The sequence below is a fragment of the Triturus cristatus genome, chromosome 1_2 (genome assembly GCF_964204655.1).
Source record: "Triturus cristatus chromosome 1_2, aTriCri1.1, whole genome shotgun sequence".
NCBI classification, from domain to species: domain Eukaryota; kingdom Metazoa; phylum Chordata; class Amphibia; order Caudata; family Salamandridae; genus Triturus; species Triturus cristatus.
The window spans coordinates 918794630-918821441 of record NC_140580.1 but is presented as its reverse complement, the minus strand read 5'-3'; the positions used below and the strand labels follow the sequence as shown (position 1 = coordinate 918821441).

Below are 26812 nucleotides of genomic sequence, written 5' to 3'. Positions count from 1 at the left end.
AAATTGTCGCTAATCGCTTATCCCAACTGATGGAATACATTATTTCACCGGCTCAATCCAGCTTCGTCCCCCACCGGCCGACATCCTTGAATCTCAGAACGCTGTTCTCGGTCCTTCTTAGAATTAGCCCCGAGGTCCCTGCCGCTGCAATACTCCTGGACACCGAATAGGCCTTCGATACCCTGGAATGGCCTTTCTTCATGTCGGTCATGCTCTGCATGGGTATGCCGGTGGGACTCAGCTACCATGGCACTGCTGTACAGCCGGCCCACAGCGAGACTCCGCCTGAATCGCACGCTCTCCTGCCCTTTTCCCACGGCACACGACAGGGGTGCCCTTTGCCACATCTGTTTTTCATTCTTGCCATGGACCCCCTGATCCGCCACTTTCAGGAGAGGCATCTGCAGAGGCGCCTGAAATTCAACACTGGCCCCCTACTAGTGTCACTCTATGGAGACGACACCATCCTGTACGTTCAGGAACCCCAGGTGAATTTAGAGCCGCTCATTAGAGATTCTCCATTTTGGGCAGCACTCTGGCCTGGCCATTACCTGGCAAAAGTCAGTTATTTTTCCCTTAACTTCCAGTAGGACCCAATGGGAATGCGAGTTCCCTCTTGAGTGGTGCTCCGACTGTTAAATACCTAGGCATTCTCGTCCACTCAGACACTGAGCAGATCATGTGCCTCAACTATGGACAGGCAGTTGGGACACTTGAGGCCCAGGTGGAGCATTGGCTACAGCTGCCTTTGTCCATCGCCAGTAGAGTCGCTATTATCAAGATGGTAGTCCTTCCCAAATTGTTATCTTTTTAACATCCCTATTCCCCTCCCAAACAGTTTCTTTTCAAAGATACGAACGCACCTTCTACGATTCGTCTGGGGGTGGGAGGGGGTAGGCAGGCGCGTGTTCGCTGGCAGGTTCTCACCCTACCCTATGAGAGGGGAGGATATGGAGTGCCAAATCTCCATCTATACTACCTCGTGGCCCAACGCAGCTACGCCTTCGCATGGTACCATCCCAACGCCAGGATCCCTTTCCTCCGCCCGGAAGCAGATTTTGTTCTCCCTGAACAGCTATCCACTGCCCTACCGAAGGGTGTACCCAGGGGCCCAGATACTATATTCCTCGGCTCTTCCTCTTCCCCAATGACCGCTAGCATCCCATAACAGGCGAAAGACTGGTACAGCGTTTCTTAACCAAACTTTACTTCACAAAACTAGGAGACCTGTATCCCTACAGACATCTTTTCCTCTGCGGAGGGTGACCGCTTTCGTGACGCTATGTTCATGGACAGCTTTGTGTTGGGACAGATCCGCTCTGCTCTCCAAGCCGCGATTCCAGGGTTTCCCATGGAACAGGATTTGTTCTCTCCTCTTTCGCTCATCATTGAGAGCGAGAGTGGGATACATCTTATATCTAAACTCTACAAGGCATGCTCGGGGATGCAACCGGTTTACGACAACAAGATCCGTAGGGACTGGAGGGGGATTTGGGCCGCCCCATCACCGATGAGCAATGGGCCAAATGCTGTGCAGTCACAAAATAAATCTCACTAAACAGCAGGCATAAAGTACTACATTTAAAATTTCTCCACAGACTATACATCACACCGGCCAAAGTACACAGACTCAACCAGACTAGGCTTCACAACTACCGCGCCCCACACACAGATTTCACACACATCACCTGGACCTGCCCTGTTTTACAACCATACTGGGAACTTTCCCCAAAAAAGTTAGGAAATTCGCAGCCCTCAGTCTATTACTGCCCAAACGAGAAATAGCGATCCACTGGGGTCGCAAGACAGCTCCCACTTTGCAGAGTTGGTTGAATAGTCTAGCATATTGTAATAACAGTGAAGTTTATTCCAGTACCCTACCTAGCTCCTACCGTCCCAAGGACATTTGGGGTCCATACAGGGCATATGTGGAGTCCATTCTCCACAACTCGGATTCACTGTTGGAACAGGGCATCACCCCTACTGGGGTAGGATAGGCAGATTCATGCTCCTCTGACGCCTTATGCCCTGAGCGATTCCGGATCTAGTGGTACTTTGTTTCCTATCTCTACATGGTCTCTTCTGTGGTTATTGGGTTTCAATGGATACATGACCTTGCTGTGGAGCAGCGAGAGGTATTGGTCGGGGATGGGGTGGGGCATGGAGACTGCTCTGCTCTCTTCAATGCTATCACCCTAGCTGTTCTTTTGATTGATGATGCAGGCCAAGCCAGACTCCGGATTGCTACTCTGAAACGCAGCTTTTTCTACGATTGTTTTGTCAAGACTGAACTATGGTTATATTGCTATGATGTGTTCAAAAAGGTAAATAAAGTTTATTTTTATAAAGTGTGCGCTCTTAATCAAGATTGTGCACTTGGGGAATCATGGTACATGCATTTGCACCTTACAGGGGACACTGGTGACCAGTGAGACAAACTAGAACCGAACTTGGGGCTCAATTGATTCTCCGGACGTGGAATCACGGCGTGAACAGCAGACGATCTTCATTGATTCAAGTCCTTCTGACCACACAAAATCAATAATGGATATGGATATTATTGACTTTTGTAGCTGTTCATAAAGTCAAAAGAAAACCTTCCTATGTTCTCACGAGAGCAGCAGGTTAGATTTCTAGGCAGCCCTTCCCATGTTGGAAGATGTCGCCACTGGAGTATTTAATCATCTTAGTAGATGGCTGTTTCTCCTTGGTAGGAGATTATGTGTAGACCGAGAATCTTCTACTCTGGAAAGCTTTCCTACCCCAGGTTGAGTTTGTGAAGAATTGGCTGCCAGCGCAGTGCCAAATAAATCCATTACAGGGGACTATACAAGTTTCCCTTTTTGTGCCACCTGTGAAAAGTGCTTGGTGGGGTACTTCAGTGTCTTCTCCTAAATTAGAGGGATCCACCTTTAGAAAGAGAAAAATTATCTTTATCAGATGCGTTATCCTCCTCCATGTTCTTTATAATCTTAAAAGAAAAGATTTTACAGATGTCAAAGCATGAAACCTCAACTGGATAAATGCAAAAAGAACAATTGATGGACAGAATGCAGAACAATGTCATACATTTACCCCAATAGAGGGATCTGTACCTATGCAGAACAATGTCATACATTTACACCAATAGAGGGATCTGTACCTATATCAGTCGTTTTTTTGCTCACCATGCCATTCCAGTTTGGACCCAGCCATATGCAAATCAGTTTTGATCCTGCGCCCAATGGTAACAGTCCAGCCCGAACTGCCAGGCCCTCCCTGGACTGGAGAAAAGCATCCTAGGAACGGTTTTGGGCTTTCAACACTCAGCCAGGATAGCTTGACTCCAGTGGCATGGAGAGCACGGGACCCACGTCTGGGCATACCCGTCCCACTCAGGGTGACAAATGCAAAAAGAACAATTGATGGACAGAATGCAGAACAATGTCATACATTCACCCCAGTACAGAGATCTGGACCTAAAGTCATTGTTTCTTTGCTCACCATGCCATTCCAGTTTGGACCCAACCGTATGCAAATCAGCCTTGATCCCATGCCAACTGGATAAAGGCAATAAATATACTGGGAAAGAGTCAGTGTAATTCTTTGTCTGTCCATGGAAAGAACAGGTTTTGAAGAGACCAAGAATCGGCTGCCTTTACCACACAAGATTGGCACAGCATGTTTAACAGGGGAAATCAACACAGTTGGTCCTCCTTGTACGTTTCTGCATGGTCATTACTTTTTTGTTTTAACACGTGTAATTTAATTTCTATGTCATATTTCAGGGCCTCATGAACTTCAACTGAAAAGTGAAAGTTCCCTCCCAGCTGAGAACATTGGCATTTAATGTAGAGGGGGGAGAGAAATACAGAGTTTCTCATTTGAAACCCGTATAGGACGCATTTGCTCTAATGTGATAGAGTATTTAAGAGCCTTGAGGAAACTGCATTTAGAAGTGACGGCTCGCCATCATGCTGAAAGCATAGCCAGAATAAAAGGTCTACCACCATGAAAATACACACTGGGTATCATTACAACCATGAAATAAAGCTACACCACCATAAAGAAACTTGGGAGTACAGAAAAAGAAAAAAGGCGGACTCTCACCCTGGCAATACAGTTAAGAGATGATGGTACAATCAGAAATTAGTGTGACTATTTACATGAATTCTGGGAAATCTTTTAAGTATTCAGACACTACAGCAGCCCTATTATCATGAGCCACCATTTCCTGGAGTTTCTAAATACAGATCACAAATCCCCTACCGGGAGGCTTGATACTTACAATAAACGTCAGAGCAGCTCCAGGAAAATAAGATATAAAAAGGTTATCGAAGATTCAACACAGGAAAGAGAACTATAAATGAATATATTTGCACCTGATAAACGTTAACTTCTTACCTCCCTTCCACAAGTTATCTCGAAGTTTTACAGCAGAAAAGCACTATGGGTGTGGCCCTTGAAACTTACTTTACATCTCCACACCTTAAATGTTCACCTTGTAAAATGCACACCCACAAGCAGAGTGACCATGAAACTGTCTGAATGCACTACTTTCCTCACCAAAAGGGAAGAGCTGCAGAGTCCACTAGTCCAATTCTTAATGTGCTGCCCCTGTGGAATCTGTCATACACCTACTCACCTGTCCTGACTACATTCTTCTGTCCCCTCACAATCCAGCACATGACATTTTGTGCCTACAACCAACAGTTTCCATAATGCATCACATCTGCACTCTTAACCTACCCAATGAGGGAAATAAGCCTGTAATTAATATACACATACAAAAGTAATAAGTAAAAGTGTTGCGGTCTAAAAGTGGTGTACCTAGAAATGAAAAAAACAAACAAGCATTGGCATAGCCAATAGATCTCGCCTTTGGGACCTTATAAGTGTTTAGCCATGCAACAGTTGCATAACTAAATACTTATAAGGTCCCAAAAGCAAGACCTATTGGCCATGCTAAGCAGCCGCGAAAGTGATCAGGATCGCGATCAAACATCAAAGCGGCCGCGAAAGTTTAAGTAATCGCGGTCAAGCGCGGCGCGCCCACGCACTGTAGGTCTAGGCTGGCCTGGTAGCACTTTTTGGAGCCCTCTCAAAAAGTCTCACCAGACCAGCGCATGCACTGGGTCAGGCGAGACCTAAAAACGTAAAAAGATTGACACACACGCTAGGTGATGGTGCACATATGAAATGCACTTTCCGCCAGTGAAAATAGTCAAGGGCTGAAATGGGTCGGCCAAGAGCCCCTGGCAGTATGCTGTGATGAGCAGTAGAACACTGAATGACAGACCAATGAATGGGAAAAAGGGGGGAGAGAGATACAGAGCGAACACACTTTGTAAAACACAAAGCTGGCACAAGAAAAGCGGCCTTTAGACCACATCTAAAAAATCCCAGTCCTATAGAGCTGAGAATTCTGAAGCAGCAGGCATAACCTGGGCTACAGCAGGTGACAATGGGGACACTGCTAAAGTTTCAGGAGAAAACGTTGAGGCTTACCCCATGAACAGCTCAGTGACTAGGTACAAGGCCCTAAAAGTAAATCTGCCTCAGGAGGAGGAGGAGAAAACGAAGTGAGCAAAGGCAGTCCAAAATATAGTCATACTTGCAACAACTAAAAATTCTGGCCATCATATTTTGAACCCCTGAAACGGCTCTTTAGTGCTAATTTGGAGTACAAACCATTTTAGCCTTGACATAACTCCTGCACAGATTACTGGGGCTTGCACGTGTTAGGGAGAAACAGGACCATTTTTCTTCAAAGCCACAACCGATGGAAAGCCCACAGCATCTTTTTATCAAAAAGACTGCCAATGTTTAATTTTACCTTGGAAAAGCGTGGAGATCCCATCTCAATGGTCCATAGGATGTGGCTACACAAACTCTACTGGACAAACGGGAATGTGTTTTCGGTTGGTAGAGTCCGGCAATTACAACTCATTAATGCCTAGTCGCAGAAAGGCAGGACTAGAGGATCTGTAGGAGCTCAAATTCAGGACATGAAATGCTGGACCAGATGTATGGCATGACAGTGGTGGTTCTATTACATCACACGTTTAGAATACCTTGTACATCTTTGTGTCTTTTGCAGTAAACAGCAGTATTGGGTTTCAGGGACTGGCCACTAGTCAGCAACACCTGCTTTAAATAAAAATAAAAAAAACACTGGCTTTTTAATTGTTTTTATTAAGTATACACGTACACTTAAGATTCTAATGAATCGAATAAAGTTATTTTGACTGACACTGGCTGATATAGCTTGGTCCCATTATTTTGTTGGACTGGAGTATGCGGTTTTGGAACTCTGAATCGAGGGTAAGCATCACTCCCAGTTTCCAGGTACAGCATACACTGAGCAAGCGTCTCAGATCCAGTGTGTCTACTGAGGGTTGCAGTTCTAAATCCATATTGAGATGGACTATGCATGTCTCAGAAACTTGTCCTGGGTTTGCAGTACCCCAATATGAAGTCTGCCTTAGATCAATGTTTTTTTCCTGACTTGTGAATCCCAGACATCTAAAATACCAGCCTGTTGCCGCTATACAAGCCTAAAGAGGGACAACAGAATAAAAGATCCCCCTGTACAACAGAATTAACTTTTTGTTGGAATTTCTTGATTCGCGAATCTAAAGACGTACAGCTATACAGATGCGTCAACTCGGGAGGGGGTTGCACCAAGTTAACAAAAGCATGCTATTTGAGTAAAGCTCTTCTTTCATGACAAACTTTGTAAAGATCGGTTCATCGGTTTGAAAACAAGGCAAGAGCAAAATGTTCTATGGGAGCTATAATGAGTTAACATCTTATACCGCCACCCACATTTTAATGTTCTCCCCCGTACAGATCTGCCTGAAGGTTGGCATGTTAGACAGTAGCTGCAGGACATTTGCTCCTTCTGCAGGGCCACCCGGATTTTTCGCCTTTTGTTGGACCCAAATTCAAATCAACCTGGTTTCTGCAGTGAAATGTCAAATCCAAGGTTTGCCCAAATCTATTCCATTCTAATGTACAGAAAAGCACTATTCAAAAGGAAACTGTAGCGCACATACATGTGTTAACAGTTCTCCTAGCCTATTAAGTCAGGCTATGGTAATACGTTTTGCGGAATAACGACTGCAAATGTTACAGCCAAACTAATTTATCTAATACGAAAAACCAACTGGACTAAACTAGCAGGTTATAAAAAGGTATCTGAAAGAAAGATCGTGAACAAGCGCTGTGTGTTCTTATCTGGTAACCTTATCCATAGGTCATCGGAAGTCCTAAACTAGTAGGTTTTGTTATTGCGTTACTGTGACAATCGCAGCCAAAATGTAGTCCTACGCCAATGTCTCTGCTCTGTCCCGGCTTCAAAAATCTGGTCATACTGAGCGATTCGAGGTAACGCTTTAGCATCACAAGCGCTACACAAGTGGCTTAAGAGTACATTTATTTCATCTCGAGCGAGTTTTCTATGCACCACCGCCCTTTGCCACTCAGTGTCTCCTCTCCCCCGCAGCCCCGGTGGCGCTCACCTCTCAGGCCGTAAGGCATCTCCCATTTTCGCCTGTCCGTCCGCAATCACACTCTCTGGAGTACCCCTCCATTATACTCTATAGCCATTGTTACCTCCTCCCCCACACCGCTCTTATCCTGCGCCAGCCTACCAGTATCAAGGCCTGCCCTCTGCCAAACCGCCCTGAAATGACTGCGACCCCCCACCCTGTCCCACCTTCCTGCTTGTTGTCGAGCGACCCACGGAGTCCGTTAGCATTCATCTTCAACTAGGTCGCCTTGGCCGGGGGCATTAGATTCGTGATGAGGGGCCACGAGAGGGAGTCTCGGAAGTAGGGAGTCTAAATGCCACTCTCCGCCCCTTTCTCCTACTTACATTCCCAACCACTCTCTCATGATGGGGTATCACAAGCGCGGCGCAAAAAAACCAACATCCTGGACAATTGAACACCCTCCCTCCCGCCCTGCGAACCTCACCTCACCTCACCTCACCTCACCTCACCTCACCTCCTCTTCAGCTTCGATAGGGCCGGCCACGGGTGGGCTCCATGGCAGGCTGTTCGGGCCCCGCTCAGCCTAACTCCGGTCGCAGCTTCTGACGCCGCCGGTCTCGCTTCACTCGAGTCGAGTTGTGCGCATACGGGATGCGCGCGACCCTCTGTAACTGTCACTCAATGCAATACCACGCCCGCCAGATCACGTGCTCAAATAGCGGCTCGCTAGTTTAGCCCTACCTTCTCCGTTTATGTCACGTGCTCAAATAGCGGGCAGACAACATAATCGCCGCATCCATGAACAGAGAAAGAGGACGTGTAAAGCCTGGAACGACCAGCACCCGCCTTAGGAAAGAGAAAGAATAATAAAGTCCCTTCAGAACTCTTGGGACTGCTGCAAGACGAATGTCAATGGCGAGTTACCATGGAGACTAATGTTAATGGCAATAGAAGGCAGATTAAAAGTGAGGGAGACTCGTCAGCAGGTTAGGTATAGAGGTAAAATGTAAAGGTGGGAAAGCCAACAATTTAACAGAGAGAGCAGAGGCGAGACACGCTTCTGGCTCGGCTCTTACAGCCCGCCGCTAGCCCAGCTCTGAAATTATTCGCTATGTAAGCATCACGTAAAATATAATAAAGTCTATTCAAAATTTTAAAAGTACTTCTTTAATATATTTTACATTAATATGGCATATTATAGCACTGCATTGAGAAGTACTTATTAAAAGTGATACGTTTTTACTACTACTGGAAGTCTAAACTCAAATTTGAAATAGCCTTCATACGCGATAACGAAGAAAGAATGTTGGTGAAATAAAATATTTCCCTAAGATCATATAATTTAAGCGCGGAAGCCACAATTTATCCAGGTTTTCTGGTTTCACTTTGTACAAATCAGCCATTAAATGGGTATCTATTTGTTTTTCCTTATGTTAAGACTTTGTTTTTACTTCTTAGTGCACTTTTTAAAATGTAGCGGAAACGCAACCCAAAGGTATTGGATCCCTCTACATGAGCACCAGTTACAAACACTGTTTATAGGTAGTAGTTTGTCCAGAATCACAGGATGTTGAGCCAACGCCAAGACTCTAACCTGTTTCCCTAGTTTCACAGTCAGCAGCTTTGACTGTAGCGCCACATCTTCGGTAAAGGGAGTGAAGCAGTCCGAAGCTACATGAAAGCTCAGCTTGTTATGGGCTCGAGGTTTCAACAGGATCTCAAGCTGAACTCAAACTTTTAAGTGGCCTGCTTGCCTCTAGAAAAATATTCTGCCTTAAACACTGGCAGCCCTCAACATTTTGAACAGGTTCAGCACTGAGCCTGGGATTGCACAGTGTCTAGTGGGTGTGCATTCAAAACATTTTCAAAGAGGTTGGCACTTGTCTGCCTGTTTATAGCATAGTCAACAATGGTGAAGTGTAGCTAGTTCAAATAATAATAATAATGTGAAGTCTACTTCTCAATACGTTAAACACCAAAGAATCAACTCAAACAGCAGATCTCCAACTGACTGCAGCAGGCCTGTCAGAATGCTGACTTGGAATATGACCTGAGATTGCTCTCAAAATGCGCACTTGTAAAAGTTTGAACTTAATCTATTAATAATGTGGCCCTCAGTGACACTTTCAGCAGGGCATGATGTCCGGGATGAGCTAAGAGCTGTTCTTCTCAGCCTCTACAGTGCTGTTTTTTCAGACAGAATGCAACACAGATGAGGCTGCAGAGAATTATGGGACCCCTAGGGGCCTAGCAGAGGCCCCCGCAGTGTGTGGGGCCCCTAAGGTTTCTTGTTTTGGAGAGCGCCCCTTCAGTCCTTAAACCTGGCCATTGCATGCCGGCACAACGCATGCATTGCATGAAATATGAAACAGTTAAGAGCTCAAGAAAGCAACTCTGCTTTACTGAGTAGAAACAAACAAAATTCCAAATCTGGTAAGTAAATATCGCTGGCAGACAATGGCACAGCAGAAGCGCATGGCAGGGGCATAACACAGGCCCCTGCAGTGTCAGGGAACTTCCAACCCTGTAGACTGGACTTCAAACTTTTGGGGGCCCCCATTGAGCCCAGGACTGATATCTGTCCGGTTTGCGAGACTCTAGGGCCCCACATTACATTCTGCATGAGGGCCCGTCATTTGGCCTTACGCCACTCCTGGACCCAGATGTCACTGCCTTACTACCACTGGCCTATTGGCACTGGTGGAAAGGCAGGAGATGCTTTGTTGTTGAGAGTGTGTGTTGACAGACTCAGGGAGAATGCAGTCATCCTTCCTGCACACTGCCAGCTGCGAGTGTGGCTTGGGAGCATGGACAAGCACAGGCTACGATTATAGTGGCTCTCCCTATGAAACATGCTACATGTGCAGACATCCTAGCCAATAGCATGTTGCAAGGCCTCTTAACGAAGTGGGGCCTGAGGAAATTGGCCCTATGGCCCACCACCCCACCTCCCTTCCAAAGCTGCTGAACATATACTAGGAAGAAGAGACTGTTTCATATTAGTTGATGTGAGATACCAATATACCGGGGGAAGACGCCTGCCCCCAGTGGCTAATATTCAAGTCTCGAAGCATCCAGATGGAAATGAGAAGCCCTCCGGTTTTTAATCTTCTGGTAACGAGACACCTGTTAACATTTGAAGCTCACCAACATTCAACTTTAATCTACATCTGACACTTTAACAAAGGAAGAACATAAAAGTCGACATAAGTAACATAACCGCAAACAAATTAGGGAACTCGTAACTAGGAGACTGTACAATAAGTGAACATAACTACTATTGAATGCTTATCAGTGCAAGATATGGAACCCTCTGGTGAAGCATACCACCAACCACACTAAACTGTACAGTCCACTGTGAGAACTCTGGGAACCGGCCCTGATAACCACTAAGCGGAGGCACCCAGGTGCATCCCCCCACTGTAACAGTTAAAGACATACGCTGGGTGGCCCTCCATACCCAGTGGGAGCGGCAGGGAGTGGACTGACTCACCCTGGGCCCCAAACCCATCAATGATCTATTGCCAGATACGGATGCCGCCAAAACCTGGCGAGGAGGCAGGAATGGCCTCTAAGACCCGCCACCCCATTGAGGAGGGGCTGGCCAGAATAGCACAGAGCACTGCCCCAACTGAGCAGCCCAACATGGGGAACCTTCGCCCCGTCGAACCTATAGGTCAAAAATCTAATTCTGGAGAGCAACAAGGGTATTACAGAGAAAATTGATAGGGTGGCCATTACAGAGTTGTTACTACACCAAGACATGGACAAGATAAAGGATCACATGAAAGACCTGGGTACAAGAGCCAATGACATGGATGAGGTAATAGGGATGCATACAAGTCAACCACTGATCTGGACAGGAAACTACAGACACAGGAGGCTAAGCTGTCAGATTTGGAGAACCAGTCCAGAAGCAACAATGTTCGCATACTTGGCATACCCGAGGGGACGGAAACGACCTAGTGGAACAATTCCTTGAGTCTTGGCTTGTCGAAGTCTTGCCCGGGTTGGTAGACGGATGGGAGCTGCCAGTGAACAGGGCTCACAGGACACCAAGCGGCAGCCCAAACCAGGAGCCCCACCGTGAATGCTGATAGCACAGAGGCTATGATACAAAGATAAGAAAAGCATTCTAGTGGCGTCACAACAGCAGGGCAATGTGAAATACAATGGGAACAGAATTTCATTTTCCCCAGACTATGGCGTGGCTACCCAATTGAGGTGGCAGTCGTTTATGGAAGTTAAAGAAAACTCAGAGACCGAGGGCTAGACTATGCATTGCTGCTGCTGGCACACCATTGAATAGACATCCAAGGGAAGAGACACTTATTTAATAATGCAGAGGATGCTATGCATTTTGTTGAAAGCCATTGATCGGAGACCAGAAGAGAGACACGTAACTATTGGCATGAGACTATGATTGCCATGGGGGACCACTAATGTTGATATGCTTAAGCCGGAGGGGGGCACTTCACAATGGATTGAGAATGTCGTATGAGTTGGATGCGAGTGGAGGGGTATACAGATACACTGCTACTCTCCAATGTGTGTGTGAGACCTAGGAGCAAGCCCACTGGGGTAACCCAGGCAGGAACCCGGGGGCATCGCACTACGAGAGGGAATATTGTTTGTTGTTTGAGAGAAGGGTGGGAAGACACCCTATGTGTTGATTGTGGAGGCCGAGTTGGGGAGGGCCATGGGAGAGGGAGGATGGGTGTCACAGTTTGTTAATTTTTTCAGGGTGTATTGGCATTAGAGAACCAGGGGGAGAGGCCTGGCATACACGCATCGCAAAGCCGGGGTAGTGCAACCGTGCAGGGGGCACGAGTGGTTCACGCATTGCACGCATGGGGGTGACAGCACTGTCTTGGAATGTTAAAGGGATAAAGAATCCCATCAAGAGGCATATAATCGGGTCCTAATGTGAGGAAGCACGAGGCACAGATAGTAATGTTACAGGAGCCACACTTGTTTTCACAGGATGACGAGAAACTAATTACCAAATGGGGGGACAGAATGTGGTATTCTAGCTTTACATCCTCGGCATGAGAGGTGCTGTTATGGGTTGATGCTAGTATCCCCCTCAGAGGAATAGTTGAACTACAGGCGGCGGATGGCCGATATGTGGGCTTGGTAGGCGAGCTAGGAAGTAGACCTACAGTGTGATTAAACACATATGCTCTAAATATATCGATACGCCTGAATTTTTTGAGATAGTGGTATGAACACTTTCACCATACACTCACCATTACATATTCTGGATGGGCGACTGTAATTGTGTACTGGACAGACATCTAGACACTTCCAGGCCCAACGTTAGACTACTCAACATATCCTTCATGGCTCTATTAGAGGGCATGGACACGCTCCACTTATTAGAATTATGGCGAGCACAGCATGGTAATACGAAGGGATATTCTTTCTATTCTCCCCCCCACGGGATTGTCTCCAGGATAGATTATGCATTTACCCTCCCATGTGGGGTGCCGCAGGGTTCCTCCTTGGTATCTCTGGCTGGATGGCCTCTAATTGCCTGAAATTGAATGCAGGCCAGACCGAGGTCATTATATTTGGGAACAATCCACACATCTGGTCTCCTGACATGTGGCCGTAGGGTATGGGCAAACTTCCAGCGCCTGTGGACAAATCCCAAAACTTGGGGGTGATCCTGGATCATAAACTCGATTTTGGGGACCAGGTCAGCGGAGTGGTCTCTACCTGCTTCTACCTCCTTAGGACTCTGAGAAAAATTAAATTTCTCCTTCCAGCAGAAGGTTTCAAGACAGCTGTCTCAGCCCTCATTTTGTCCCGCCTCGATTATTGCAACAGTCTGTACCTTAACTTGAAAAAAACCCATCTGGTCAGACTAAGGACAGTACAAAATGCAGCGGCAAGACTGCTAATTGGGATACCGAGGTTTGCCTCTGCTCGAGATGGTCTCCGGCAATTGCACTGGCTACCGGTCACAAAACGAGCACAATTCAAGGCACTGTGCAGGGTTTTTAAGGCGCTGAGTGGCACTGGCCCAGATTTTCTGACTAAGTGCTCTGAATGGTATGCTCCGGGCAGAGAGCTGCATTCCACCGAAGGAGGACTAGTAGCAGTTCCCTGAATAAAGAAGGCCAGTTGGGGAGGCAAAAGTTTCTCCTATGGGGCGGCGAAAGCCTGGAACAGCCAGCCAGTACATCTTAGGAAGGCCTCAGAGCTCCTTTCCTTCAGAAAGGGGCAGAAGACTTGGTTATTTACGGTTTAGGCACCTCGCTTACAGTGAGTCAGTGTGTAGCGCCAGGACACCCATGGGTAGAAGTGCGCTTTATAAGCTTCGCTAACATAACATAACATTTATCCACCCAGGACAAATTGAGCAATTCGGGGTGACACAATACTTAGATCGAACCTCTATCAGACCAGGCCCCACTTGCGATAGAACTGCTGAACCATGCATATGTAGCACCGGTGCAGCAGTGGCATCTGCAGCCTCAGGAGCTTTTAGATCAGGTATTCCGGGAGGAAATTAGTTAGGCGATACAGGAATCTTTTGCTGTAAACACAGGCACAGTGGAATCCGCCGGGATTCTGATAGGCTTTCAAGGTCACCATAAGAGAGAAATGTATGGCCAGAACTTACGGGGTACGCAAGTCCTTGTGTCATGCTCTCCGAAGCAGGAGCATGAGAGCGTGAGGCGCGAAGGAAACACAGGCCTTACCGCCTGCATGGAAACTACAATTCCCAAGCATCGCTTCCGGGTAGGCGCGCACGCAGGCCGATGACGCGCCTACCCGGAAGCCATTTAGGAGGGGCGGAGGCAGCCGTCGGTGCTGCAAATTCAATTTTCCCGGAGCGTTCGCTGAGACGAGGATCTGCGCCTTTGCATCCGGACGCCTAGTGAAGCGGCAGAAAGGGCGGTAAGGGTGACGGTGTCACCACGCTTAAAGGGGGCGCATCTGAGTAACCCTTCGCCACGCGGAGGAACAAACACTGGGGGAGAAGTGCAAGACATTGATTGTGATTCTAGTGTGTAGCAGACAATTTGGGCACACGTTTAATCTGGGTTCTCACGCTGGAAGGGAACGCGATTTCTCCTACATGTTCTATGTATGTGTGTGCTGAACTTTCATAGTCATACGAGCCCTACTGGTGTGATAAGTGAAACGCTTAAGCTGTGTTGAAACAGCAGTGGAGGGCTTGCGAGAAGTGTTACGTCCACCAACAACGCTGACCTCAAACAGGAAACGCTTGGCATGAGAATAATGCCATGAATGCATACGTTTATTTACGTTTGGTATTACCCTGCATATACCGTATGTGCTCTGGTGTTCTTACTTTCTCTTTTAGCAGGGGCTTGGTGTGAGAGAGACTCAACCCCCTCTGTGATGCAAGTACTACAGTGATAGTGGTGGGTACAGAGGATGTAATCGTGTGTGCGCGTGTGTGTGTATTGGCAGTGCAGTATCTAGATGTTTACCGTGGGTGTTTTTCTCTTGGTTAAGTTACATACAAAGGAGCCTGCATATGTGATCTTCACAGCACGAGCCTGATTTCAAGACAGCCAGTTGTATTTTCCTTTACAGGTACATACTGCATAGAGGCCACGAAACTCCTGAGGCGGAAAGCCGGGAGTATGCTCGTTTGTTTCAAAAGTGTGTAATTATCTAATTTTGTGTTTATCTGCTGGGCTCTTCCCCTTGAGCTCTCCCCCCACCTACCTGCATCAGAAATCTCCGCGCAGCCGACCTAAGCGCTGCCGTGGGTAGGAGTTCTTCTGCCGCCATTTCGTTACACCCACAGGCCACGCCCACGGCGGGAGGCCACGCCCCCCGTTGGACCCTATATAAGGCGCGCTGAGTTACGAGCCCGCATTAGAGGCCACGAAACTCCTGAGGCGGAAAGCCGGGAGTATGCTCGTTTGTTTCAAAAGTGTGTAATTATCTAATTTTGTGTTTATCTGCTGGGCACTTCCCCTTGAGCTCTCCCCCCACCTACCTGCATCAGAAATCTCCGTGCAGCCGACCCAAGCGCTGCCGCGGGTAGGAGTTCTTCTGCCGCCATTTCGTTACACCCACAGGCCACGCCCACGGTGGGAGGCCACGCCCCCTCCGCCCGTATTCAAAAACAATGTGCCTTCCCCGGACGCGCAGCGGACGCGTGCAGCGGGCGCGCCGTCAGTGCGCCAAAGGCGCACCAAAGGCAAGCCCGTCTGCGCCCGTCCGCGCCAGGCCGGGACTAGGGACCGGCCTCATCGGCCACCCCATCTCTTATCCGTCTAACACCCTAAGAGAATTGCATCTCCCCAACCCACCGCCTTCCCCTGCCACCATCAGACTAATTACTACATCCGGCCTTGCACGCACAGACCCACCTTCCCCTAGCAGGAGCACACCCCTCACTAAACCAGTGAGGAGTGACACTTCTATCCGAGTGCTGTATCTAAACACCCGCTCTCTGGTAAAACACCAATCTGACATCTACATCCTCCTGTCCACCGAGAAACCAGATGTACTCCTGCTTACTGAAACTTGGTTAACCACAGACTCTCTCCCTGATATCCTGGCGGCCCTCCCCCCGATTACTACATTCTTCACGCTGACCGTATTGGTCTCCGTCCAGGGAGGGGGTGGGGGGGTGGCAGCCATTATATCTAAACATCTTAACTTCATCTCTACATCTTCCCTTACCCTCCTGGAAGTAGATAACCTAGTTATCAGTTTGAAAACTGACGTAGGAGCCGTGACACTGCTTCTCATGTATCGGCCCCCACACTCTATGCCTTCCTTCGCCATTTCCCTGACCGAACAGCTGTCCGACTTATTGACTCGGAATACCAGATTAGTTCTCTTTTAATTACTGGTTTAATGACGCCAACGCCGGCCCCCACGCCACAGAACTCTTTGAGGCCCTCAACAGCCTCAACCTGACCCAACTGATCTCTTTGCCCACCCACATCAAGGGCCACATCTTGGACCAGATCTAGACCCACAATTTAGCACTTACCCAGCCTTCCGTCTCCCCCTGCGTATGGTCGGACCATCACCTAGTCGACACTATCCTCACCATCACGGTAGTATCCCCGCCCCGCTGATGGCTGGCGGTTTCTCACGGAAATGGAACTCCCATGACTCACTAGGTTTCCTTTCGACCTTAGCCGACACCCGCCCAGCCATTCACACTCCAGTTGACATCGATGTGCTGGAAAGTGATATTGGAACTTGGCTAAAGTCGGCTAGCGATCAATTCGCCCCCCTAACTAAGTTCCCCCGCACTAGACATCATAACTCTCATAGATGGTTCTCCGGCGACCTTAAGCAACTTAAACTAAAGGTCCGCCAGTTGGAACGGACATGGAGACGCAACTATTCCCAGCCAGCCAGACTCCAATTCACCTTAGCACGCAGAGAATACAAAAACGCAATTTCCCTAGCAAAATCAGAACACTTCTCAAACAGAATCTCGTCTGCATATAATAAATCTAAGGAGGTCTTTAAAATCATGAATGAACTCACTACAGACGATAGAACCCTCCCTACCCAGACCCCTACTCAAGAGACCTGTGATGCTCTCAATCTCTTCTTTATTGAGAAAATCAATAAAATCAAGGACTCAATTACTCCCCTCCCACAGGCATCTCCGCCAGACACCCCCCCCAATAATTCATCGACCTTCACTCACTTTCTCTCCCTCAATCCCCTCTTACTAGCCGAACTTGCGACTCGAGTAAAATCAGGCTCGCCGAACGACTGCTGCCCCCCCTTGGTCCTAAGGGACGTCTGCCTTAAACTACCCGACTGCATCTTACCTCTGCTGAATGGCTGCCTCGGCACCGGTATTGTCCCCACCTCCTTCAAGGAGGCCATCTTGGTGCCTCTCCTGAAGAAACCTGGTGCGGACCCAGCGGATCCATCTAACTACCGCCCCATATCCCTCCTGCCCTACTTCTCCAAACTGATGGAGGCCTACGTCACCCGGCTTCTCTCCAACTTCATTGAGTCTTCTAGCTACTTGGAGCCTAACCAGGCCGGCTTTAGGCCAGCTCACTCCACCGAGGCCGTCATTCTAGCAGTTCTGGACACACTCAGGAGGAACGCAGATACAGGGACCCCTCAGGCCCTCGTACTCCTGGATTTGTCTGCTGTGTTCGACACGGTGGACCACAACATCCTTCTTCACCGTGTCGGGCGAGCAGGCATCCAGGGACCTGCCCTCAAGTGGATCCAGTCCTTCCTGACCGACAGAACACAAGCTGTCCGCTTAGGCCCCTATACAGCAGCCAAAACCCCCATGACCTGTGGAGTCCCTCAGGGTTCTTCCCTGTCGCCACTACTATTCAACCTCTACCTCCAACCCTTGTTTCATTCACTTCAGAGCTGGGACATCACAATATACAACTACGCTGATGACCTGCAGATTATTTTCCCACTCAACTCTCCGGATGCCGTTAACAGCTTCCAGTCTGTTATGTTACACATTCAGCAGTGGATGAACCACAATCAATTAAAACTGAACCCGGGAAAAATGGAGCTCCTCCTCCCTGGCTCCAGCCCTTCCTACTGGGGCCCGCGGTTCTGGCCTAACGAATTAGGCCCCCCCGATGCCCGCAAAATCAGTAAAGAGTCTTGGGATGACTATGGACGCTGAACTTTCCCTCAGATCGCAAGTGGGTGCGGTGATCTCTTCATGCACGTTCCAGCTCCGTAAAATCCGTAAAGTCAGTCATCTTCTACCTTTAGCTGCCCTGGTCCAGGTTGTCATCTCCCTGGTACTCTCTCGCCTGGACTTCTCCAACTCCCTGTACTACGGACTTCCACAGTCATTGCTGCGTCGCCTCCAGGTTATGCAGAACCAGGCAGCCCGTCTCATTTACAAAACCCCCATATGTCAGTCGGCCAAACCCTTGCTACACAAACTCCACTGGCTACCCATAGAACAAAGGGCGGCTTTCAAGCTGGGCTGCCTCACGTTCAAATCCCTCCATGGTACCAGCCCAGCGTTCTTGAAAACTCTCATCACCCCACACCACCCTACCCGCAATCTTCGTTCAGCTCACCTACATCTGCTTGTTGCCCCTAAAACTAAAACCAACAAATTCGGCGGCCGCCGGTTTGCCCACCTAGCTCCCAAACTTTGGAACCCTCTCCCCCTGCCCATCAAATTCAGTAGCTCCCTCCCCCACTTCAGAAAACTGTTAAAAACCTTCCTCTTTCCCCCCCCCCCTGGGCTAACCCCCGCCTCTTCTAGCTCCACACTTTCCTCTGCCTCTAGCGCCAGGAACCCATGGTGTCAGTGCGCTTTACAAATCTCATTTAACATAACATAACAAATATTGTTTTGGGTTATTAGTTTAGAAATGCTGAAGATTGAATAAGTTGGTAATTGTTAGACCTGTCAGCCCTTTGGGTGGTCCCTCCTCATCATTATCTATTTTGTCCCACTTTTGCCTCAAACCCTGTTTGAATTTTTCCTTTTTGGGAACCACCAGACTTTTTAGTGTTGCTGCAGATTCAGGGAGCCATTTTATCTACCCCTGAAACTTCTGTCTGAGGGCCTGGAGCACAAAATGGTGGCCACCTGTGACATCACCAGCACCCACTGGAACCTACTAGCACCTTCCAGAACATTCCAGAACCCTGTGACAGTTGGAGGCGGTTTAGAATGTTGGGAAGCTAAGACAGAGAGTTGGCAGTTGGAGCTGGCAGTTGGCACCTGACTGGTGAAGAGAGAGCAGCAGAAACCTGAAGGAGGAAGGAGTGAGGCAGCAGGGGTGGAAACTTGTGCCTGGAGTGGGGTCCATAAACCCACCCTTGATACTAGTCCCTACTGACTGAGCCCAGCCTGGAGCCCTGTGTGGGAAGAAGCAAGAAAAACCACCTTAAGGACCTGGACAGCAGGAACAGGCCTTAGAAGCAAAGAACAGCAAAGTCCTGACCTGATTATTGGTTTTCCTGGAGTCCGACGTCGAGTAGCCTGAGACCCGGAGCCCGAGGTGGAGAAGCGGCGCTGACTGGAAAAGCAGACGTCGTACCCGGAGCCGCCAGAGGTCGAGAGAGGGCGCCGACGGAGGTCGGAGAAGTACCAGAGGTCGAGGAGGAAGTCACCCGAGGTCGAGTGAGCGGCGTCGACGGGGGAGTGAAGTCCGCCCTCCGGAGTCGCCGGAGACCGAGGTGAAGCGTGCCGGAGGTCGGGAGTGGAGATCGCACTCCGGAGTCGCCGGAACCTGAGAGAATCGTGCCGGAGGTCGGGAGTGGAGGTCGCACTCCGGAGTCGCCGGAACCTGAGGAGAGGAGCACCGGAGGTCGGGAGTGGGGATCGCACTCCGGAGCCGCCGGAAGTCGACATCGAGTCAAGGCCGGCCGACGTCATCGAACCTGAGGTCGCCATCGGACCGGAGCCGCCCGAAGTCGACATCGAGCCAAGACTGCCCGACGCCATCGAATCGGAGGTCGAGATCGAGCCGAGGCCGCCGACATCGAACCGGAACCGCCTACCGGCGTCGTCAAGAACTGACATTGTGCCGAGGCCGCCGACATCGAACCGGAACCGCCTCACGGCGTCGACACGACTCCAGCGGCGTCGGAGCTTCAGAAAAAGGGCAGTAAGTGGAATAGAGGGCGCATAAGGCCCTGTGGAATCCTAAGAGACTACTCTAGGGGTTAGAGAGGTGCTGGAACCAGCTTGATTGTGCCAGGGGTGAACTGAGACTAATACAGTGGGGTTGTGTAGAGTGAGAGAGCCAGGTCTCTAGTATTCCCCCCTTGATCTACCTCAGTTTAGGCCTCAGCCTTGTCCAAGCCAGGGAGTAGACACCCTCAAGCCTTCCACATCCCCACAAGCTGTGCCTGGGCCAAATCAGCCCATAGAAATTTAAATGTGATCTGATTCTATAAGTGTCACTGTCAGCTTTTAATTATTTATTGAGAGCACTGTATTTATTGTATTTAATCTATTTATTGCTTCACTGTATTTATTGGTCCACAGTATTTATGGTCGCTCAATATTTATTGGTTTGCAGTATTTATTGCCTCAGAATATTTAATTGCCTGTATGTAATGCACTTATATTTATGCCTTTATTATTTATGATCACCCCTATTTATTGAGTCATTAAGCCAGTATTTATTTGACCTGCACTATTTAAAAAGCTTTGTATATTGTGATTGTGTATTATTTATCTAATCAGCAACTAAGAGAAAAAGAAGATAAAGAGAAATATTTTCATAATTTTTACGGTGTAGAGTCGTTTTTGGAACGGATGCACGCATGGTTATTGTATGGGTATGTCGTATGCTTAGCACGGTGCCTGATTCCTGACCACTCGAGCCAAGCTACCACTGTATGTCCTGGAAGGACCCCGTTACCACCACCCTTTCCGGTGTGGGAGTGGAGTATTTCCAACAGTAATGGTGTCTTGTTTTCATTTGTAGGTCTCCCTCCCCGCTGTCCCCATCCTTTCCTTCCCTCGCTTAATCATTCTTACCCTCTGCGCTGTTACAGCATCAGAGGGTGGAGCGATTGAGAGGTGGACCCATTTGAGCAACGCACCGATCCTGGGAGTTTGGAATAAAACCTTGACACCTTCGGACACACTGTCACAACAGTAGAGTGACAGATAGCAGGCATTGACAGACAAGCCCCACATACTGTTGAGGAATGGGAGACGCGACACAGGTTACAAGGGGAGGGGAGTTAGATGAGGCCTGGGACACCCTTGGGAACCATGATTACAAGACGTACACAGAAACATTACACAAGCAGGGAGACCATCCTGGTAGGCTTTTAGCTTGGCTAGTTGACAGGGAGAGAGGCAGCAATTATGTGGTATCCATCAAGAGCGCACATGGGGTATCTCTGACTGCCCAAGAAGATATTCTGGTCCATCTCGTGGAATTTTATAAACTACTATATGCACAAACAGGCCTGGATGACGAGGCAGGGATTGCGACCATTCTTGATGAAGCACACATCCCTAAGGTAGATGCAGATGTGAGAGTAGCACTGAATGCCCCAATTGACAAATGTAAGATCAGATGGTTGATCAAACATGTGAATACGGGGAAGACAACGGTAATGGATGGGCTTAGTGTTAAGTTTTACCAGACAGATGCGGACCTTCTGTGGGAACCACTACTAGCAGTAGCCATGTACGTGAAAGACTTAAAGAAGAGCATGCTATCAGCATCTCTGAGGGAGGCCAATATCAGACAGGGACACCATAGACAGTAAATTCTACTGCCCACTATTGATGATTAATGTGTATCGAAAATATTAGGAAAAATATTGGTGCACTGTCTCTCTAAAGTGGCTGATGAGGTCATACACACGGATCAATTAGGGTTTGTAGGTGGCCGTTCCACCATCACTAATATTCAGAAGGCCTTCCTTATCATGGAACAGGCAAGAAAGGATGGAACCCTATGCGATGGCTCGTGTGGACGCCCACAAGGCATTTGATACTGTTAACTGGGCATTTATGAAGCAAACGTTGCGCAGATACGATCTGGGGACGGATTGCTTAAAATGGGTGATGTTGTTATATATGAACAGCAGGGCCAGAGTGAAGGTAGGCCACAGAATCTCAGGTGGCTGGCCGTTAGAGAGGAGGAATCACTGACAGATTATCGACGGACAGAATATCAAGCTACAGGAATATCGAGTCTACAATATCGATGGACAGAATATCGTCAGCCTAGCTCTACAATGGTAAGTACAAAAATATCGAAACCAAAATATCGTTGTTTAAAATATCGTTGTTTAAAATTTAGTTTTTTTAAATGTCTTAAAAATAATATCAAAATAATTAAATAATAAATATAATTAATAAACCATAGTTAGAATTATTTAAAAATGTTAAAAACGGATAAATGGTAAATGTAATATAAAAAAATAAACATACATATTTTAAAATATATATTAACTTAATAATATTAATAAATATTTATTTAATTTAATTATAAAATGTTAGAAACATAAGAAAAGTTATAAATACATATATATATATAAACCTGTAATATAAATATAAAAATAAAATCTATATATAATAAATGAAAATATTAAAATTAATATTTATTTAAAAAAAAAATTTAAACACTACATTAACTATAAAAGTAGGGAAATGTTGGCTAGCGTAGGGGATAAAATTACTATTCCCACTACAGAAAGTGCAACAGTAGGGAAAGTGTTGGATAGCGGAGGAGAATAATTTACTATTCCCACTACAACAAATGCAACAGTAGGGAAAGTGTTGGATAGCGGAGGGGAATAATTTACTATTCCCACTCCAGTGAGTGCAACAGTAGGTAAAGTGTTGGTTAGCGGGTGGGTAAAAATTACTATTCCCACTCCAACAAGTGTAACAGTAGGGTAGTTGTTGGATAGCGGGTGTTAAATTTACTATTCCCACTCCAGCGAGTGCAACAGTAGAGAAAGTATTGGATAGCGGGTGGGTAAAAATTACTATTCCCACTCCAACGAGTGTAACAGTAGAGAAAGTTTTAGATAGCGGGTGGGTAAAAATTACTATACCAACTCCCGCGAGTGCAACAGTAGGGAAAGTGTTGGATAGGGGGTAGATACAAATTACTATTCCCACTCCAGCGAGTGCAACAGTAGGGATAGTGTTGGATAGCGAATATGTAAAAATTACTATTCCCACTCCAGCGAGTGTAACAGTAGGGAAAGTGTTGGATAGCGGGTATGTAAAAATGACTATTCCCGCTCCAGTGAGTGCAACAGTAGGGAAAGTGATGGATAGCGGGTGGGTAAAAATTACTATTCCCACTCCAGTGAGTGCAACAATAGGGAAAGTGTTGGATAGCGGGTGGGTAAAAATTACTATTCCCACTCCAGTGAGTGCAACAGTAGGGAAAGTGTTGGATAGCGGGTGGGTAAAAATTACTATTCCCACTCCAGCGAGTGCAACAGTAGGGAACGTGTTGGTTAGCTAGTATGTACAAATTACTATTCCCACTCCAGTGAGTGCAACAGTAGGGAAAGTGTTGGATAGCTGGTGGGTAAAAATTACTATTCCCACTCCAGCAAGTGCAACAGTAGGGAAAGTGTTGGATAGCGGGTAGGAGTAATTTACTATTCCCACTTCACCAAGTGTAACAGTAGGGAAAGTGTTGGATAGCGGAGGGGAATAATTTAGTATTCCCACTCCTGCAAAAGAATTAACATTAAGTGACAAATAATAAATTTTTCAAAAATATTTTACCTCCCACTATATTCCCCTATAAACGCCACCACCAATATTGTAAAATATTACACAATTAACATAATTATTTAACAATTAATTAATTAACTTATAACAACAAGCAAATTAAAAACAATCAAAAATAAATTAGTTTACACAATTAACACTATTAAATAACTTTAAATAAATATTGTAAATAAAAAAAGAATACAAATGTAATAAAAATAAAATTACTTCCCACCCTACTCCCCTATCAACCCACAACAAACTCATAAATAATTTACACAATTAACATATTTACTAATTATTAATAATTAATATCTAATTAATAACATTAATACCAATCGTTAACACAATTAATATAAAATATTAATTACATAAATATTAATTAATATAATGTTTAATTAATTATAATTAAATTACTTCCCACCCTACTCCCCTATAAAACCACAACCGCTCTTCAGAAAATTACACAATTAACATATTTACCAATTAATTATTAATACCCAATTAATAATGGATTAATAACAAATTAATTAACACAACAGTATAAATTATTAAATGCAAACATATTAATTAATACAATTATTAATTCATTAATTTAAATTAAATTACTTCCCACCCTATTCTCCTATAAACCCACAACCCGCTACGGACCTAAAACGCAATATTTATGTTTTTTTTAAAAATTAATAAGTTCTAAAAAATTATTATTAAATATATTATAATTAAATTACTACCCACCCTATTACCCTATAAACCCACAACCCGCTACGGAATGAACATACACAAAAATTGATTAACATAAAATTAATTACTTGTAAAAAATTCAAACATACATTACAAAAATAAGCTATACTTTATATATATTAACATACAAAACACATTTATTTCTTCTCAATATTATTAACAACAATATTTTTACAAACGATATTACTAACATCGATATTAATTAAAACAATATTTCTTACCTGCATGTCGATATTCTGGTCGACCATATTCATGATGGTCGAAATTCTGTCATATTGATATTTAAACATCGATATTATGTCTGCATACCAGAGAGGAGGACTCGGCAGCGGTGCCCCCTCTCGCCACTGATATTCGCCATGGTTTTTGAACCACTGGCCTGACTTATATGCTCCAGACACGAAGAGGCCAGGATCCTGGTGGGAGGTAAACAGGAAGTTATCTCATTCTATGCAGATGGCATATTGCTGACTGTAAGAAACCCAAAGGACACATGGAACGCGATACACAACACAATTATAGAGGTCGGGTCTCACTCGGGGTTTAGATTGAGTGCACATAAGTCAGTCCTTTACCCCATCCAGACAAACAATACCCATGGGGACGAAAGCAGTCAGTATAAAAGTACAGACAAAACCTGTTAAATATCTGGGGATTTACCTAAGCTCAGATATGTCTGAAACGTACACCTCAAATGTGGGGTACTCCTAGATAGCCTAGAAAGAAGTGTACAAAATAGGATTCGATTCCTGTTGTCCCTGATGGGACGAATAGCAATAAGCAAGATGATAATGCTCCCGAGGTTACGCTATGTGGTACAACACATGCCAATGCGCCTCCCTGAGTCCTGCTTCCGTACATTGGATACTGTTATACTGGGGATACAGGAGAGCGCCGATCAGCTTGGAGGTTCTACGACTCCCATGATCAGTTGGCAGTTGATTATCATTGACTTTACCAATGGCAAGAAACATGTTGAACTTTTGAGTTATCAGAGATCATTGTCTCTTTTGATAGCCAACACGTTTTTAATTTGACAGGTAGACTCACCTATTAAAACATTATTTTGAGGACTACTTAGTCTATCTTAACGAGCACCTCGACATGTACATACACTCCACTACACCAATCTACACGAGCGGCCCTACACCCACACTTCACATACGGCATTGGAATAAAAGATCTCCGATAAAGAGCCCCCTTGTGGGTGCCCACCTGGCATTGCAGCGCTGGCCCGACGAGGAGCATGCCCTATGATAAAGCATGACACCCATCTGGGTGTGTGAGGGCACCTGTTCCTAAGGAATCAGACCCCCTGTCTGATTCCCTAGTTGCTGAACATTTACATATTCTCTCTTTTCTCACCCATAAGGAACTGCATACCCTTTGTTGATAGACTTGACCCCAATAGGAGCACGTATGCTGGACCTATAAGCGCTCCTGGCCCCCCCCTTCTTTGTGGAATATTTCTGTAAAATACGCCAGTGAAGTATTGCCTCCCTATCTGGTTCTGTGGGTTTTGGGGGGAGGGATGGGGGAGATAATATTATATTTTGGGTTGCTGTTTGATTGCACAACCAATAAAAGAAATATTAGGAAAAAAAATATTTCTCTTTTTTCAGCTTCATCTTCCAAACATGCTTGCAAAAGTAAAAGAAGCTATCGCTAAGGATTCCACATGTTTTGCTCCTGGCTGTAGCAATGAAGTATCTTGATTGCATAGGAAGGATGCTCTAAACCACAAAGAAACTTATCATCAATAACTTAAAAGTAGCTTCCCTCTTTTCCAAACAGTGTGAGTGGGGGAAAATGTAGTTTGCGTTCGGGTGAGCATGGATAACTGTCCTCCAGCGACGTGAAGCCTATTACCAATGGAACTAATTTTACAGGTAGTCTTTTCTTTCCCAGAATTAAATTAGCGCTAGACAGTTTGGAGTGTTGCGCTCATGTGTTTGCTTAGTGCAAGAATGTGAGCCTAGTCACTGATCATGACAGCGCACCAACTAAACTCCGCCATTCACCTAGTCATGGTTAAGGACTGAATCGGCATGCCTCCAAGATTGTTGTCACCTATTAGTTGTGGTAGATTACTGTCACAGGTATCCTGAAGTCAAACTGATACAGTCCACATCTGCGTGTCGGGTACTGCAGCGCCAACCTGACGAGGAGCAAACCCTATGATGAAGCTTTACACCCTTCTGGGTGTGTGAGGGCTCCTTTTCCTAAGGAAGCGGAGCCCCTGTATTCCCTAGTTCCTGACTGACCTCATATTCTCTCTTTGCTCACTCATAAGGAACTGCATACCCTTTGTTGATAGACTTGGCCACCATAGGAGCACGTATGCTGGACCTATAAGCACTCCTGGTCCCCCCTTCTTTGTGGAATATTTCTGTAGAATACG

The 26812-nt window shown here is 46.4% G+C and overlaps 1 protein-coding gene across 6 annotated transcripts in view; it reads right to left on the bottom strand.

Annotated features, from left to right (window-relative positions):
• SPSB1 (splA/ryanodine receptor domain and SOCS box containing 1) overlaps window positions 1–8191 on the bottom strand; it is a 131606-nt gene extending 123415 nt beyond the window's left edge. The window contains exon 1 of one of the 6 annotated variants that reach the window (XM_085609761.1): window positions 7965–8191. The gene's annotated coding sequence lies outside the window, so the exon portion shown is untranslated. The remainder of the gene's footprint in view (window positions 1–7964) is intronic. The other 5 variants (XM_085609760.1, XM_085609753.1, XM_085609751.1 and 2 more) reach the window with 5 other exon arrangements.
• Window positions 8192–26812: the final 18621 nt, after the last annotated feature.